General features: G+C 46.7%; 1 pseudogene; it reads left to right on the forward strand.

Annotated features, from left to right (window-relative positions):
• The window catches only part of LOC122230098, a 35,611-nt pseudogene extending 24,396 nt beyond the window's left edge, over positions 1–11,215 (forward strand).
• Positions 11,216–12,769: the final 1,554 nt, after the last annotated feature.

A 12,769-nucleotide genomic window follows, 5' to 3' on the forward strand; every position in this document is an offset into this window, starting at 1 on the left:
CACAAGACTGTGAGAATTTATCTTTTTTTTTTAATAAACTTTTTATTTGGGAATAATTTTAGATTCATACAAAAGTTACAAAAAATAATACAGACTTCTTATATTCTTCACCCAGTTTCTATTAACATCTTACATAACCATGGTACATCCAGCACAACAAAGACATTAGCACTGGTAGATTGCCATGAACTAAACTACAAACTTTGTTAGGATTTTACCAGTTTTTCCACTAGTGCTCTTTTTCTGTTCCAGGATCTGACTGAGGAGAACACACTAGATTTAAACCCATCGTCTTTTAAAAAGCCTTTCTAGGGGCGCCTGGGTGGCGCAGTCGGTTAAGCGTCCGACTTCAGCCAGGTCACGATCTCGCGGTCTGTGAGTTCGAGCCCCGCGTCAGGCTCTGGGCTGATGGCTCGGAGCCTGGAGCCTGTTTCCGATTCTGTGTCTCCCTCTCTCTGCCCCTCCCCCGTTCATGCTCTGTCTCTCTCTGTCCCAAAAATAAATAAAAAACGTTGAAAAAAAAAATTTTAAAAAGCCTTTCTATATTTGAGGAAGTACCTCAAGCGAGTGAAAGCTAGGATCAACTCCTCTGGTTTGTCATGAGAAGTCCTGATAGATCAGGGGGAAGAGTGGACTCAGGAAGGCTACTTCTGGAGTCACCTAGACAAGTCAACTAGTCTGCTTCAGTTATCCAGGCAGGAGATGTGGGAGCCTCCTCAAAAGAACAGGGTGGGAGTCAATTCAATCAATACAGGCACATCTATTACCATCACCTCATAAAATAAAGGTAATTTTAATACTCACAGATTAGGAAGAACACAGTCTCAGAATAGGCTGTATTTTTACACAACATAAATTTAGCTTTACAGAAAAATTAAAACAAATGCCTTAAATCTTCTCATTTTTGTCTGAGATGAAATTTTATTTGTAGTTTTATCTATCCAGCCCCACAGAGTCTGGCGGCAGCTACCACAAAACAAAGCAAAACAAAACAAAAAAACCTGTGGATTTATAAAACTATAATCACGTAATCAACAAACATTTGCAGAACACCTTGTATATTTCAGGCACTGAGTGAGCCTCTCAAGATAGATGTGTTTCTTGCCCTAGTCGGGCCTATAGCCAATGTGGACATTAGATGAGTACTGGTTTTAGAAGCATGATATGGACCAAGAAAAACCAAGTAACTAATTGCAAAACCTGTTCAGAGATTTATTACTAACCTGATGGAGCTGGTGATTAAAGGCAACTAGACATTGATTTGGCCATAAAATGAGTGCAACAATTGGGAGTGCCTGGCAGGAGATCGTATCTGGGATGGGAAGGGTGGCCACTCCTCTTCTTGGGAAAAACCCTCCTGTGAGAAGTGAGGTTTCCAGCATAAATCATCAGAGGAAAGTTGAGTGTGGGGGCAACTTCAGTTGTGTCCACACCTAAACAAGCAGCTGTCATTCTTTCGTGCAGCATCTCTTCCCTATTCTTCCCCAATCATTTCAGTAGGTCTAAATGTGGATTCAAAGGTAAGGTAATCCCCTGGTCGGATATCTCAGACCAGCAGACAAAAATCTTGATTCTAGTCAAGAAGATTTAAAAAATAATAACAAATATTATTGAGCTCCCACAATAAGCAGAACAGATCAAGATGAAGAGCTACTCAGCTGGATCCTCCCCAGCAGCAGAAGTAAATAACAACAACAATGGGGTCATGAGACTAGTTATGCTCACAGCCATCCGTGAGGGAGTGCTCGAGGCCAAGCCAGGCCACGGACCAAATGGACTCCTTGCTTCCTTCCCCTAACGCTGTAATCCAAACAGCACTGGTGACTTTTTAAACAGTGGTTTGGAGACTTCTTATATTAGGACCTTCTGAGGTGCACAGTAAGAATGAAAAACTATGGGACCCTTTCTCAGGCCTCTTGAATCAGAATTTCCAGAATCTGCATTTTAGATAGGCTCCCTAAGTGCTACTGATGTACCTGAAACCTAGAGAACTGTCCTAAGGGCCTGTTAGCTATCTTGGGATGGCCACTACAAGACAGAAGGGGAGGGAAGATGCAGATGACTGGGAGAAGGTCTTGCAGGTGATGACGGGTGGAGGCAGGAGCAGGGGCATTTCCCACTACCATTCCTGTGCCCTGCTTTCTGTCATTTCTTGGTAATCTCAAATGGTCTATGGCTATTCTGTAAACCTCTATAGTCATTGTTATTTCTTGGCTTGACCTTTTCAAGGTTATTGTCCACATTGGTTCTCTAGAACCCTTTGGGCTGAAAACTTCAAAAGCCAGGTATTACGCTCAACACCGTCCAACATTCACATAGAAGTTTCCAGAACAACCCCAAGCCAATGAGTCCCAGTGGTTAAGACAGTCTCCAGAATCTAGACACTTAGAGGGCTTTGTGTCTTTGGATGGCTGCTCATGCCTCAGTTTCCTCCTCTGTACAGGGGGTTTACTATCAGGACCCACCTCATCAGGGTGTTGTGAGCAGCACATGAGATCATCTGTTCAAAGCTCTCAGAGTGTGCCTGGAACAGAGCTCATGAGTGATGTTAGTTCAAACATACAACGAGTCAAAAATACCGCCCCCAGCCCCCCCACCCCCCTGCCATGAGGAAGTGCCCACAGCACACTCAGCTGACACAACAGTCACCGTGGAGGGGTGGGCAAAAAAAACAGGACAAGCTTATTCGTGGAGAAGTGATGGTGCTGAGCAGAGAGCTCAGAGCTGTGCTTGGCTGTATGAGAGCGAGGGGGCAGAGGATATGGGGGGCTGCTCAGAACCCCTGTTTGTGCTGGGGTGGAAATCATGTATGATGGTAAAGGAAAAGGAGGGAAGTGATAAATTCACTGTGCGTGCACCTGTCATCCTGGATGAGCAATAGAGATCATAAGAATTCTCAAGACCAGGCTGCATCATTAGATGAAGAATAAAAAGGCTTATTATTAGGGGAAATTGATGCTTTGTGAAACTAGAACTTTTAGAACAAAGAGATTCAGATTGACATTTCTGTGAAGCTGGGAAAGTGTGTTTTCAGTCATGATCAGTTACAGGCCTTGGGATCTTTCGTTTTATTATTCTCTTGTCCCATTTTCTCCCCCAGGCCCTAGGCTGAACTCCGGGGTGGGGGACTGTCTGAAAAAGCCCTTGAAGGGATGTACTGGGGAGGGGGAGGCCTTCTTGTCAAGGAAACACAATCTACATTGTGAAGGGCTTTATTTCAACTGCTTAGAAAATACTTCAGAGACAATCGTACACTTTTTTTAATGTTTATTTTTGAGAGAGAAAGAGAGAGAGAGGGCAAGGTAGAGAGAGGGGGAGACAGAGGATCCAAAGCAGGCTGGAACTCACAAACCGTGAGATCATAACCTGAGCCAAAGTCAGAAGCTGAACTAACTGAGTCACCCAGGTGCCCCAAAACCTTACACTTCTTGAAGGAGTTAGTTCAAGGGGGTGAAGAAGGACATGGATGCAACTATCAGACCAGGATTTGAATATAATTCAAATTAAGGTGACTGATTATGTTACCTTGGGGAAATCACTTAACCCTTTGAACCTCTGTTTCCTCATCTGTTAAATCGGGTGGAGATTATAACCGATCTTACAGAGTTGTAGAAAATGAGACAAAGTATGCATGGGGAGGCGCCAGAGCAAGCCCTCAATCACATCCTCATTGATGTCATTGTTATCACCATTTCTAAGAGGTTATGCGAGCAACAATGGAAACCAACAAAAAATTAAGATGTGCCCTGGCTTAAGATCATAAAAGCCTTCAGAAAACACTGGAAGTCCCTAGAATCCACATCTCTTTTTTAAGTTACAAAACGGTATTGTGCTAAGACAGACACATTCTCCACAGATTTTGCCCATTGCCCCCACCCCATCCCGTCACCAGCAACCAATTCCCAAATCTCCCTTCTTCCCCAAAGTTGATCCCCAAGGCACCAATGGCTCAGGAAAGAAAGCAACTCATATTGTTCTTTCTCAGGTATTCCTGCTTTTTAGACCCAAGTAGGGGTGTTTCCATGTTCAAGTCTGTATCCACAGTTTTGAGGATATTTGATGAGGTGTGAAGAAGTATGAGAATGAGAGCAAGTGTGCAGAATATAGTCAAGGACCGTGATCCAAAAAAAGAAACCACATCTTCCAAGCACTCATTCACTTACCAAGTCATTTTGTGAACCCTGATGGCAACCTTGCTGTGTTGCAGGCCCTGGGCTAACAGCCTACAAGTTCCCAGCCTGGAAGGTAGACTGTCATACATGGCCATTGCAGAAGGGGGGGGAGGGGGGGAGGGGAACCTGTCACGTCTTCAGGTTTGGCCCAGTGACACATTCTGGTAAGACTATTAGGCTCATGTCCTGTGAACCAGCCTTAGGAGTAGGTAGTGAATACCCAAGAATATCCCAAAATATGTCTACATCCCGCATTTGGTTCCATGCCCGAACTCCCTCATTAGTCTTCATTTCAGAATAAGAGATCATCCCCTCATTGAAGGCCAGTAGCCCTAGAAGACATCATCAGCCACACCAAAACCACTTTCCTTAACTGCCTTATCAGAAGGTGACCATTTACAAAACATTGTTACATTGATTATCTGTTGGCAGGACAGGCAGTTTTGTCCCATTTTACAAATGAGGACGTTAAAGAATTAGCCTGTGGCCTCACATTTCAAAGATAACAGAGCTAGGACTTGAACCCAGGTCTTCTGACTCAAATCTATTATTCCTCAAAGCCATCCAGGACCATCATTACTTCCTATCAACTAAGGAAAAGTTACTCTTTCCTCTCAAAAGTAGATATTTCATGCTTCTGGTGGAGAAAACCAACTTGAAATAGGGTTAACATCCCACTCTGCATCCTTCAAAGAGGTCCGTGAGGGGATAAGGGCTCTCACATCCTCCAATACTCACAGCTCAGACTGCCCTGCCCTGTGGGCACAAGGAGAGAGCAGGGTGTCAGGGAACGGCTAGTAATAATGACTGGTTCGTGGGTGCTCACCATGTGCCCAGCTCTCTGCAGCATGCTTCAGCCACATCACCCAAACGTCCCTCACCTCACCTATGCACACCCGTATAATTGCAGTCCCTCCCACCCCCATTATGGATTTCTCCCCATCTAGAGGGAGAACCCCGAACAACCCCCTCATATTCATTCCTACGTCCTACCCACCTACGGGTTTCTATAGGAATTACCTTGTTCTCCCATGAACGCCGTGGCTGCTATGAACACCCGGCTGTGCCACCGAGGATTCAGCCTCCTGGGACTGCTAAGAGACTTGGGTTCCCTTAGGTTCTCAATGCACCCCTTTCCCCAGCTCTGCATTCTGTCTGCTTGGCCTTGGAGCCGCTGAGTGTCCCACATCACCAGGTGAGAAGAGATCCTTCAGCTCATGGCTCTAACCCTTCTTCACAGGGACTGAGAAGAAGTTCTCAGGGTCAGGCAGGGTTGGGATCCTCACAGAACCTGCCACCGTCCGTGTCCCCATGTCTTTCCCCAGGCCTCATGCGAAGGGTTTTCTCCCTTCTCCTGTGGCCCAAAGCTATATAAACAAATGAAGAAAAGTTGAGAGTCTAGGTAGGCCCACAAACCAAATGAATACTACTGGATAACTCTGTAAAAGTGACAGCTCAGGGACGGCATGCAGGAGTCAGTGCCCAAACTCTTAAAAATCCCCCCACAGTAACAATAGCTGTCACTCCTGAGTCCTCACATTCTTATCTAATTGTCCCTCCCAAGAACTCTTTGAAATGAGTGCTGTTACTGTCCTCAATTCAGATAAGAAAATGGAGTTCAGAAGGTCACTTGCTGAGATCAGACTCCAAGCCACAAAATGAGGAGATGGGCCCCATCTATCAGCCCCTAGGACCTAGAATGTTAACCCTAATGCAACACTGAGCCCCATGCCTGGCCATTTTTAAAGGTTTGGGGATCCAGTCAGCATTTCTTGCAACTCTGAGGGCTCTGAGAAGCAATGACAAAGGAGAGTTTAAGTATTGGGTGGGTGGGAGGGAGGGAGGAGGAGAAGCTGTTAATTTTAGATCTGTAACTCAGACTGCTCATTAAGTGGCAGGGGTGTCACCATGCCCCTAATCTTTGCCATCCACCTTCTAAAATAAAAGAGTCGGGGCCTATGATTTCCTCAGTGGGAAGATCCTTCCTTCACAGACTTAAAAACCCTGAGGATAATGAGACTTTTTATACAAGACCAAAGGAGACTCGGGTGTGTGGAAGTCTCCTGTCATTTTCCCCAGTTCCCCCGAAACATGTCCTCAACACCTGGTAGAAAGCAATAGGAGAATATTCCAGGAATTTGTCTTTTGAGCCCAGGCATGCCTCAAGGGGACCAGACTGATAAAACTGCCAATGGGACCTGGTCAGTCTGGGCCCTTCATTCCTGTGTCTGAGTCACATGGATACCTTAGACAGAAATGACTTGTAAATTCTAACCCCCTAAACACACTAAATTAAACAATTATTTCACATAGTCAAAATAAAGACCCTAAACTTAGAATTATAGCCATGTTGTGGTGTCTATAGTATCACCCCTGCCCCAAAAGACAATGGGTGACAGTCGCTCACATCCATCTGGGTTCAATGTGTGCCAGGCACTGTTCTCCAAGTGTGGCCTGGGACTATTGCATCAGCACTGCCTGGGAATTGGTTAGAAATGCAAATTTTCAGGCCCCACCCCAGACTTACTGAATCAGAACCCCTGAGGAGGGAGTCCAGCAATCTGTTTTAACAAGCTTTAAATGAATGATTCTGGTGCCTTCTGAAGTCTGAGAACCCTGCCTTACTTTACGGAATCCTCACAATGACTGTAGAAAGGTACAGAAACATCGAGCATTACTGTTGCTATTTTATAGGGAAGGAATCTACATCTCACCGCACTTTGGGTAAAACACTAGCCCCAGATGAGCCCCACTTCATTCTCTCTGCCCCCCCACAATATCTGTGCTTCATGGGATTCTCCCCCTCTCTTTCTCTTTCTGCCCCTCGCTCACTTGTGCCCTCTCTCTCTCTCAAAGAAGAAAAGAAGACGAAGAAGGAAGAGAAGGAGGAGGAATCTTAAGTCACAAAAGTACGGAGTCACCTATCCAAAGTGAGTAGTAACGAGGACTGGAAGGCAGGTCCCTCCGAGTACCCTAAATGTGTCTCCCTACCTGTGAAAAGGAAGCGTGACAGAGAGTAAAGGAGACAAATGGCTAGTCCCCTGGAAACCAATTAAAGGCAGCTTCAGTCCAGGGTTGCAAAAGAAATTAACATCTATGGAACATCAGTTATGTGCCAGTCGCTACACATACATATCTCATTTCACTTAATTCTCACAAAAGTCCATGCCATGTAAGCATGCTGCAATCAGATCAGGGAGGGAGAGCAACCATGCCAGGCTCTCACAGCTTAAGCAAGTTGCAAAGAATCTGAATCCTGCTTAGTCTGCCTCTAAAATCGTCACAGCCTCCCTGGAACACACTCACACATTCAGCAGATACACAGGTCCTCATGGCCAAAAGACCAGAAAACCAAGGATGAATGCATATGCAGCAGCAAATGAGATCACCCTGCTCCAGGGGTGAAAAACCACCTTGACAGCAATTGTGTGGCTTTCATAGCATCATCAGTCACCCCAGTCTGCTCCTCCCTTCCCTCCCTCCTCTCAAAAACCACAGACTTTTCCCTTTCACCTTGAGAGACAGGGAAGTCAAGTTCTCACCAAAGTGAACATGTTTATGCTCTTCCTATTAATTGAGTATTCACCTACCTTTCCAGGGAAGCAAGGCCCTTAGTGGGTAAGGACGCCAGGAATGACATGAAATACCAGTTGGAACGCTAGCAATATTCAGTGAGGATTATCATAATGTTATGGATGCCTTTAACCAGCTCCCCATAGAGAATACATACACACCCTCGAAACTGGCTTGGAATCTACCAACAACCTTCTAAGCCGATGGCTTAATTAACTTGTGGGCTGTGTATGCCATGTCATGAAATGTCTCTAAAATCCAAGAGCACAGGAAGGTGTAAAACTTAGAAGCTACAATTTCTCAGCCATCAGTTTGCAGAGCTTTTTTTTTTTTTTTAAGTTTATTCTTAAGTAATCTCTACATCCAACGTGGGGCTCAACTCATGACCCGGAGATCAAGAATCGAATGCTCTCCCAACTGCACCAGTCAGGTGCCCCAGAGGTGTGTTTGTTTGTTTTAAAAACAAGTTACTTCTCTGTCTTGCTTAAATACACAGTATTTTCCCCTTTGGTTCATAAAATCGAGGAAACATAAAGTGAAAACTCTGGGCGAAAATATGTGTTGACATAAATATATAAAACAGTTCCCAAATCTTCCTAGCCTAAAATCTGTCTTTGGCTCTGGGCTGCTTTTAGGATAGAGCCCAGGCACCCCAGACTACTTCGTAAGCACTTGTGATCAGATGGCGAGCCACCCTGCAGTCCTGAAGCCTGCCCTGCCCCAGACTTCGTGCTCTGACTATACAGAATACAGGCTGTTCCCAGGAGATCCCAAGTCCTCTCCTGCCCTCACGCCTTCACACCTGTGGGTCTCTCCACCTGGAATCCCCACCTCCTCTTCTTTACCAGGCTGACTCCAACTCCGGCTCTTCCCCCAAAATTCAGCCCAGGTGCCACCTTTTTAGGGATTTCCAGTGGGGTCTCTTCACGACACTGTGCTGGCCCTCACAACACTACTTTTCACCCTATTTTGTGATCATCTATTTACTTTGGTAACACTTTCAACGACGCAAGCTCCATGAAGTTATCTGTGGCCCAAAGCCAAACAGGTACATGGTAAACACCCAAAGCATCTTTGTGGAATGAACGAGTGAATGAGTAAATTAATGAATGATGATCCCTTATTCATTTTCCCACAAGCTCAGGATACATCTTGGAAATGAGAGATGTGATTGTCCTCTCAGTATATCCTTAAGATGCTACTTTCATCCCCAGAAACTCATATAGTCCAACAAAGTCAGAAGTATCTCAAGACCACAGAAACCCTAGTCCAAAATATTATCTAAATAAGCCCATTATCATTATCTAGATGTATCTAGATGAGCCCAGGGGTATCCACCAAATCAAGATTCTTTTTTTTTCTTTTTTTAAAAAAATTTTAAATGTTTATTTTTGAGAGCCAGAGAGACAGCTAGAATGGGTAAGTGGGGGGGGGGGGGCAGAAAGAGAGGGGGACACAGGATCCCAATCTGCTCCAGGCTCTGAAATGTCAGCATGGGACCCAATGTGGGGCTCGAACTCACTAACCGTCAGATCATGACCTGAACCAAAATCAGACGCTTAACGGACTGAGCCACCCAGACGCACCCCCCTTTTTTTTTCTTTTCCAAATGTTTATTTTTGAGAGAGAATGCATGCAGGGGAAGGGGCACAAGGGAGGGGGACAGAAGATCCAAAGCAGGCTGTGCGCTGACAGCAGCAAGCAGATGCAGGGCTGGAACTCACCAACCGGGCGATCCTAACCCCAGCCAAACTCCAACGCTCAACCCACCGAGCCATCCAGGTCGCCCCCCACCCCCAATTCAAGACTCTTGAGGTCGGTAACACAACCAAAGCTAGGTCAAATTCCTGGAACTGCTTTTAGTCTGAACTAATGTGGAAACTCCCTTTGGTTCAGACCTTGTTAGTATAGGCCAGTGTAAATGTGCTCTCAGCATTCGTATTTTTTTATTATACACGTGTAGATTATTATACAAGCAATAGATAGACAAGAAAGCCCCACCGCGCTAGAGCTCTGCTGCGGGTAAGGGGGTGCACACCCACGACTCGGAGAGGTGCCGGGAGTCCAGAGACCTGGGTGGGCCAGCCCCCCCCCCCCGCCCCCCACGCCCACCCCCACGTGGGGAAGGCCGAGGATCCTACCTGGCTGAGTCGCGGCCGGGGAGGGGGGAGGGGCGCTGGCGGGCCAGGCCCAGGAGCATCCACATCCGCACCTCCTGGGCGCCCCGCTGGCTGCAGGACCCTGGGCTGGCGGACTTCGCCTCTTCCAGGCCCCCACCCAGACGAGACACGCAGAGCCTGCACGCTGACCCTTCGCCCCGAAAAGGAGTTTCCGGTCCGCCCTCCCCCGGAAGAGAGCGCAGTCTTCAGCCGAGGACCTAGTGAGGACCCCCACGACCTGCGGGCCAGTTCTTCAAGTTTGTCACCTCAGGAGTTGGGGACTTTCCTGAACCAGATACCTCTCCAGACAACAAGGGCAGAGCAGTACCTGTGCTACCCCGCAGAACATTCTGGAAGAGTTTCTGAGTGGCATGGTCTTGGCCCCATTCCCAGATGCAGGGCCTTCGGGTCTACCTGTGGCCCCTGAGCACCACCCTCAGTTCTTGCTGAGCCCCAACTTGGGCATCTCTGCTGTTTGCTCAAACTCGGAACCCACTGAAAACCCACTGAGGAGGCTGTTGGAGCCCGAGGAAGGTGAGTGCCAGGAGGGGCCGGGGCCAAGGCGATGGGCCCTCTACACTTCAAAGTCTCCCCCTTCGTGTCGCTGCTGCAGCTGCTCAGAGTGAAAGTTCCACCTTTTACCGCCTTCTCCCCTGGCCCCCATGTCTTCCACCGACTGCCTTCTGCCCTAGGAGCCCTTGGTTGGTGGGGTCAGAAGCAGGGGATAGGACATGGCGTGGGCAGCTGATAAGACTGCCAGACCTGGGGTGCCCTTGATGGGGCCATGACCTGCCAGGTGAGGCTTGTGCTGGGCTCCCTGAGGGCAGGGTGGGTTGGGAGGAGAAGCTGGTTCTGTGGAGGGCAAGCCAGCAGCTCTGGCCACAGAGGCTGGGGCATTGCCACAGAGGCTGGGGCATTGCCAGCCAGATCAGCTGGGCTGTGAGCGAGAAGCTCCTTCCTGATAGTGGTCACAGGCCAATGGTGAGGTCACTAGGAACAAGTAAGGAAGCATGTTTGACCACGGCCCTTTCCTGGCAGATCCGATTGTCTTCATCCAAGGAAGTGGACACTCCCCAAGTTACACGCTCTGTTTCTTCACGGGGAAGTCATGGCCCCAGGACCAGGTGTGGATCAAGAGGCTTGTGATGCTCACGGTTGTTCCCATGTGACTCAGGGCCCTGTTAGACGTGGACCTATTAGGGGGTGCCTCCTTACTGGAGAACACTGTGGACCCCATATTTCCAACAGCCACCCACTCTCCCTCTCCTCCACTGATACAAGGCCTGCCTTCAGGACCTGGTGGAGGAATGAATTTCTAGGTCACTGGGGAGGCCTGAGCCCTCAGTCTTCATTGTATACATCCTTTGCCTCTCCCCTGGACCAATAAACTGGTTCTTGCCATGGTTAAACAAAGAAACCCAAACACCCTCAAATATAAAGCAATGTACAGATGGTACAGTGAAAGACCCCACTCTGATAATGGCCCAAAACATGGTTCCCCAGAGAGGGCCATTGGTAAGAGTATTTTAGAGGTTGATGGGCAGTGAGCCTGCAAGACACATCTAGTTTGCAGATGACCACTTAGAATATATGTTTTTTAATATTTCTAATGGTTGCCACAAAATAAAAATCAGGAGGTTCATGTAACTGAAATAGTTTCGTGGAGCTTTCAAGGTGGAAGAGAGGTAAATAGACTATCACAAAGTAGCATGAACAGGACCATGATTTATAGATTTTCTGGGAGAATCCAAGTTCTGTCAACCCATTAGCAAAGAATAGCTGAGGCTGAGTGGTGTCAGTTGGTTTCACATAGAGTGTGCTCTCAAGGTTGTCACAGTCCCCACCTGACCCGTTTATAAAACCAGTCTGGCCCCCTTATGCATCTGAGTTTGCAATCATCAATGTCTCTCCTTACGAAGCCCTTCTATAATATTGTGAATAATATGAGCACCGCCTACCGTCTTCTTTTCCATTATATGCATGTCAATATATACAATTCTACCTATTTGTTCCTCTGTTATGACTACTTTATGGTACATGCACAGTCTCTTCCTGCTGGATATTTGGGTCAGCTCCGTTTGTCTTCAGTTACAAACAGTGTAACAATAAATGCCTTTGCTTGTAACTCTGCATATCTTGTGGGCATTTCTCTTGAATCAGCTTCTAAATGGGAAATTACTGAGTCAAAGGGACGCACGTATAAAATTTCAATAGATAATGCCAATATGCTGAAGTTGGTTTAGAATCTAAGACTTTTTTAGCCCAAAGCAAGGAATAAGGAGTGGTTGAGGTTCAAGAGTGGCTTCGAGAGATGAAGTGTCCACCATTGGAGCCCTCTTCTTCAACACCCATACCCGTATACTCCTACTCTACCCCTGGCTAACGACTACAAAGATAATACTGTGAATGGAGAACTAGACCTCACAGGACAAATATATATTAGGATTCTGGCTGACAAATTAATTCTGTCATAAATTGGGGCCTGAAAAACAAAATGAGCTAACAACTCTAGTTATATTTATGAGATTTTTCATTTGTTATTAAAAATCAACATTTTATCCAAATATATCTGGGTAAAATAATAAATCAGTATATTTGACCAGTTTTGATTTAGTTTTTTTGGCATTTCTTATTATTGTATCTAAAAAGGAAGTACCCCCCCCCCCCAGGTGCACCTGTGTGGCTCAGTTCATTGAGCGTTCAGACTTCGGCTCAGGTCATGATCTCGCGGTCTGTGAATTAGAGCCCCGCGTTGGACTCTGCTGACAGCTCAGAGCCTGGAACCTACTTCAGATTCTGTGTCTCTCTCTCTCTCTTCGCCCCTGTCCCACTCACTCACACGCTGTCTCCTTCCCTCTCTTTCTC

Source organism: Panthera leo, chromosome A1 (assembly GCF_018350215.1).
Source record: "Panthera leo isolate Ple1 chromosome A1, P.leo_Ple1_pat1.1, whole genome shotgun sequence".
Taxonomy (NCBI): Eukaryota; Metazoa; Chordata; class Mammalia; order Carnivora; family Felidae; genus Panthera; species Panthera leo.